The 6,000-nt window shown below is 52.9% G+C and overlaps 1 protein-coding gene across 1 annotated transcript in view; it reads left to right on the top strand.

Annotated features, from left to right (window-relative positions):
* The first annotated feature begins 1,900 nt into the window (after window positions 1-1,900).
* GDNF (glial cell derived neurotrophic factor) overlaps window positions 1,901-6,000 on the top strand; it is a 48,393-nt gene continuing 44,293 nt past the window's right edge. The window contains exon 1 of the mRNA XM_069221259.1: window positions 1,901-3,594. The gene's annotated coding sequence lies outside the window, so the exon portion shown is untranslated. The remainder of the gene's footprint in view (window positions 3,595-6,000) is intronic.

The following is a 6,000-nucleotide window of genomic DNA, read 5'->3' as shown; positions in this document are numbered from 1 at the left end:
ACATTAAGAAAACGTTAATAAAAATACAGAAAGAAAAGCTAAAGATCCGATAACTAAAGGGTTCATCCAGCAAAGAAAGATGGTCTCCACAAAGCACAAAAAGGTCAGCAAAGGTGTATTGTAAAATGTACATGTAAATTCTATTTGCAAGTTGGTAAATATTTGTTATCAGAACATTCTCAGCATGTCAGTCAACAGCGCTGAGACACCCTTGATCCAGGACATTGGTTTTAAAGGAGGGGAGGCCGGGTGAGCGCTACAGTGATAAGTGAGTGGTGATTGGTCGGTGGAAGGCAAGCGGAAGGATGTAGGATGAAGGAAGGGAGCTGGTACAGACCGGGGAAGAGAGGATGCTCGAGAGGAGAGAATGACTTTCGGGAAGAGATGAAACGGGGGACCGAGCGGGAAAGGGCTAGAGAGATAGGGGTTGTGACAGTGAGAGAGGCCGGACAGACGTCTGTGCCATTCCTTCTGGGTAACCAAGAGGCACTGACCTGGGGTAGGTGTACCTACGTGGGACGCTTTGGAAGCAGTACTACAATGTGACAAGTGCATAGCTCTGAAGTGCAGGAGGGGGGCGTTTTCAAAGGGTCCTAGATCGGCAACTCCAGACACTGGTGGAAGTCCAGAACTTCGCGGTCATAAAAACGAGAGGGTAGGCGGGGGGTTTATGGGGATGGGTGCCGTGGGTAGCTGGAGCGTCAGGGCCACGCCATGCTTTGGGGGCACCACCGCCGTCGTTGGTCACGCCACCTCTCCTCTCGGTAGCTTTCAAGAACATTTGTTTCCAGTCCTATCCCAATGCTGGTTGAATTTAGTGTAATTGCACTCGTTGGAGCCTTGTTTGGTGATTACTAGGGAAGTGTATGTTCCTTGTTTCTTCAGAGAAAATATCGGTGGCGGGTCCAGTTTAAGGATCAAAGTGCTGCGCATTTCGCGCAATAGTGCTTTTCTGATTCCACCCTGCCAGCTACAGAAACCATTCTCCCAGATGTATTTATTTCATCTGCTCTCTCTGCCTCTGGCTTTTCACTTGGGTTTCGCCCTGTTGCTTTTGCCTGACCCCCTTTTCTAGCATGAGTCATGAACCCAAGAGGTCTCGGCTGTAAACCGAGAGCATGTAGACGCTCCTGGCCCCCCCGGCTAGAGCAGGAGAATTTACTCGGGTCAGACTCTCGCCTCAAGCCGCTGCCTGGCACGAGCTTTACATACTTTAAATGAAATGGAGCATTTTTGCGAGAGGGCACTTCAGCGTGGCTGCCCCGATGCTGCGCTCACCAGCATGGGCAGGTGGCAGGTGAGCGAACACCCTCCACACACATCACAAGGCGCGCGGATCTGCATTGTGCATCCACGCACCAACAAAGAACATCTGCTGTTTGTTTTCCATCTAAGTAAATATGTCAGAACTGGAGGCAGACACGTGACTGTTTTTCTAAACAAGGGGGGAGACGTCTCGGATTTGAATAGTGTAAACGAGGCGTCATGGGAAGGTCTGTGTGAGAGAGCAGCCGGTGCGCCCCGGTGGGACCCACAACGGTCTGCGGGACACCGCTTGTGCACCTTCATGTGCCCTCCAGGGCGGCACCGCTGCTCGGTGTGTTGGCGTGGGTGCCAGCCTGCATTCCCCACATCAAAGACGGCTGCCTGTAGTCTATTTCCTCAGCAATTAAAACGAGGAGAGGCAGCCAGCACCAGAGCCCTTCTCCGGCTGCCTGCTACGCTTGATATTAAGCTCTGACTTCCCCAAAGAGACATGTGCTAACTCTCAGATCCGTAGTAGTCTGATGGGTCCTGTCACTGGGAGAGAGTGTGTGTGCTCGCGCGCGAATCAGGGGTGTGTGCAAGCAGGACGTCACGGGAGGGAGGCTATAAATGTACCCCCGGAGCGGCTACCCCTGGCAATCAGAGCGCTTCGCACATGGACGGCCACACATCTGCCTTGGACGCGCAGCGCCAGCCACCTCCGGACTAGAGCCTGGGGCTCAACGTGCTGGTCCCAGGATAGGGTGGGCTCAGGGACTCGAGACCCAGCCACCTTCGGTCTAGAGGCGCAGAGGCCACCGCGCACGGCCCGGCACAGAGGCCCCTGTGTTGGCGAAGTTTGGATGGCAGAGGTGACCCGTCTGGCTGCACACATTCCTCTTGGATCTCGTCCTGCCGGGTGGGGTTTCCTGAAGGTCTTAGCGTTGGAGCTTCTACCACTCAGCTGTCGCCGCTGCCTGGGCCAGCTGCCGTCACAGGAGCCCCCATGTCTTCATCTGACCCCCCGCACTTGTTGACCGTGCGTCTTTCTCGGGTTTCCAGGCAGGTTGTGAGCATCCTTCCGAGGTTCCTGCTGCCTGGCTGCTACTGAGTGGGGCGGCTCCGAGGACAGAGTGGCACCCGGGACTCCTTCCAGAGCAAGGACACTCCATCTTTCTGCAGAGAAGCGGTGCATTTTCTTGCGCGTACTCAAGGAGGGCGCGCAGGACATCTTCCCGCTTATAGCAATAGTTGAATTCTGCAAGGACAGGAAACTTCCTGTGGAGAGGCAGAATAATCTCTTCCTGCGACCATCAACACTTATTTCGACAGAAAGGGCAGACAAGACACCTTTCAGAAGAGAAGGTTGCAAGGACACCATCCTGCAGGGAGAGCGGAAGGGATATCTTCCTGCAGGCAGAGTGGATGGGACACCTCCCTTTGGAAAGGGCAAGAAGAACACCTTCCTGTGGACACCAACACATATTCCTGAAGATATAGTGGATGGGACCTCTCCCTGCGGGTATCAACGCATTTTCCTGCAGGAAGGGCATCGATCAGCATCACTACAGGGAGAGTGGCAAGGACATCTTCCCGCGGGGTTCTGGCAGGGACATCTTCTTACTAACATCGACACGTCTTTTTGAGGGGTCATTAATCAGGAGGCGTTCCTCCTGCAGAAAGCCGCTTTTTAGGGCAGTACATCTTTCTGCAGTGAAGAACAGCGGAACCAGAGATGAGAATATAACATATACCTGCAAAAAAAACAGAGTCAAATATCGCACCTGTTGTAGGAACCAAAGGAGCTCACACCTTTCTGCGGACCGCAGAAGAGACCATCACATCTCCTGCAGGAACCAAAGAAGAAGCTTATCCTTCCTGCAGAAACCACAAAGGGAATCGCATCTTCCTGCAGGAAACGGGAAAGCGCACAATATTCCTACAGGAATCCGAGGAGGTCGCGCCTAGGAGCACCAGAGAGATGGTAGCGCTTTCTTGAGAAGAGAGAGGCGATCAGATCTTTCTGCGGGCCTGGGGAAGAGGAGGGAAGCAGAGAGAGGAACTCTCAGGCCCCTGTAGGTCTTGGAGCACCCCCTGCCGGCATCAGGGAGGGACACCCCGTCCCCTCCCCCTCCCTAGAGGCAGGGCTGCTCCCCCTGGGGCTGCCCGGACTGGCTCCAAGGCACAGCCCTCTCCTCTCCTGCGTTGTTGCACTGCCTGCACCGAGGAGGGGATGCGCTGAACTTTTTACAGCCGCTGCGTGAGAAGAGGCGACCCATGTATTTCAGGACTGGCGGATTCGGTCCTGGGAGTTCATGTCCGTCTGGGGTCTGAAGAGGCGAGTAAAAGGTGAGCTAGGGCCCCATGAAAGAAGGGAGTGTGGATGGTGCGCTGGGGCGTCGTATCAAGAGTGTTTCAAAAGAAATACAGAGAGGTTGCAAGGGTTTGAAGGGAAGGGGGAGTGTATGACACGTCAACGGCATGAGCATTCCTAGAGCACACGAAAGACGGCAGGATTGCTGCACGAATTAAAAGGCAAGTCTGCTCCTAGGCAAAGTGTCCGGGAGCGCCCGATGCAAAATCAGCACCGCATGCAAAATGTTTCCGTGTGTTTACCCGATGCTCTGCGGCCCTTCCTGTTGGGAGGGTGGGGGGCAGGGGGGTGGCAAACGCACCAGAACGCAGTGTCTTAGCTCGCTCTTCTCACGGCTCACGAAAAGCGGCACCTCGAAGCAGTCCATGCAGCGCTGCTCTCGGCCCTCTGTGAGGATGGGCCGTTGTGCCACAGCCCGCATGGGCGCATGTGGTGTATGCCACAGTGTGTGAGTGCTGCTCTGTGATATGAGCCGCTGTGCCACAGCCCGCATGTGGTGGTGTATGCCACAGTGTGTGATTGCTGCTCTGTGATATGGGCCGCTGTGCCACAGCCCGCATGTGGTGGTGTATGCCACAGTGTGTGAGTGCTGCTCTGTGATATGGGCCGCTGTGCCACAGCCTGCATGTGGTGGTGTATGCCACAGTGTGTAAGTGCTGCTCTGTGACAGGGGCCCGCTGTGCCACAGCCCGCATGGGCACATGTGGTGTATGCCACAGTGTGTGATTGCTGCTCTGTGATATGGGCCGCTGTGCCACAGCCCGCATGTGGTGGTGTATGCCACAGTGTGTGAGTGCTGCTCTGTGATATGGGCCGCTGTGCCACAGCCTGCATGTGGTGGTGTATGCCACAGTGTGTAAGTGCTGCTCTGTGACAGGGGCCCGCTGTGCCACAGCCCGCATGGGCACATGAGGTGTATACCACAGTGTGTGATTGCTGCTCTGTGTTATGGGCCGCTGTGCCACTGCCCACATGTGGTGTATGCCACAGTGTGTGTGTGCTGTTCTGTGACAGGGGCCTGCTGTGCCATAGCCCGCATGTGGTGCCTACCACAGTGTGTGAGTGCTGCTCTGTGACAGGGGCCCGCTGTGCCACTGCCCGCATGTGGTGTATGCCAGAGTGTGTGAGTGCTGTTCTGTGACAGGGGCCTGCCAGAGTGTGTGAGTGCTGCCCTGTGACAGGGGCCTGCTGTGCCACAGCCCGCAAGTGGTGCCTGCCACAGTGTGTGAGTGCTGCTCTGTGACGGGCCCGCAGGTGTGCACGTGGTGCATGCCACAGTGTGTGAGTGCTGCTCTGTGGTGTTGCACTGTCTAGTGCTGCATGCAGGCTTTCTGGCAGGTTGATCCAAAGAGTGAAGAAAGGCGGGGGTAACAGTACTGAAACACTTTCTTACACAGCCATCTTTACATGTACTGTATTTATTCTCGCGGTTTGTGTGGTTGGCCTGAGGTAGTGATATATTATTCCTTATGTATATTTAGTTTGTAGTGTCAATGAATGCTGTGCCACATTGCTTATGAAGTTTCATGAGATTTTGTGCAGATTGCCCAAAGGGTGCCAAAGTTCTTTAAAAAAAAAAAAAAAACCAAATAACGCCACTCCTATAGTATATTAAGAGTCCCCATAAATTCACGTTGGCTAGGGCTAAAGCTGCAGTGGCGTTGGCTTTGCGCAATGTGCTCATTCTAATAGTGCACAGATAGTGCCCAGACTTGAGGTCTATATCACATCCTCGTCCTTAACCTTTATATGATAAATGCACCAATATTCTGGGAATTCTCACCAATTTCTAAGGGCTAGAGGAGCGGGGTCACAAAGGCATTCAAAAACATGTAAATACTCCTTCAGTATGGCGCAATTCAGTCTCAAACGCTTTTGCGAATTGCCCTCAAAACTTCTAAAATGGGAATATTCATGTGCAATTAGTACAAATAGAAAGGACTGTGACCTCATTGCATTTTAACTAATAGGGAGTTGTACATTTCGGGGCAGATTCAGAAAAGCATTTATGAGTACGTAAAGTGTACGCCAGCAGCACTTCTTCATGCACACTTTGGACTCCGGTGCATAGCCTTTATGGATGGCACAGTTGAAAAACAGTATAGGCCATTCTCTTTTCTTGTTGAACTGTAGTAAAAAGGGGTTTTCTCTGATGTAAACTAAAGATTGTTATCAATTGTAGCGTTAAAATGCCAACACGAGCTGCACTACACTGTGTTGCAGTGGGTTTGTGTCCTACAGCCTGTGCAGTGTTCTGACGTGTAATGTTTCACAATGGGAGATTCATGAATGAGTCTCTGTGGTTTGCATGCATTGGGAAAATGAAGTCATCAGTTACTGCAACTGATGCATACCCTGAGTTTGTATTTTTTTTTTAAGAC

This window comes from Pleurodeles waltl, chromosome 1_1 (assembly GCF_031143425.1).
Source record: "Pleurodeles waltl isolate 20211129_DDA chromosome 1_1, aPleWal1.hap1.20221129, whole genome shotgun sequence".
Lineage (NCBI taxonomy): Eukaryota > Metazoa > Chordata > Amphibia > Caudata > Salamandridae > Pleurodeles > Pleurodeles waltl.
The sequence above is the reverse complement of the archived record's forward strand: the minus strand, read 5'-3'. Positions and strand labels throughout refer to the sequence as shown.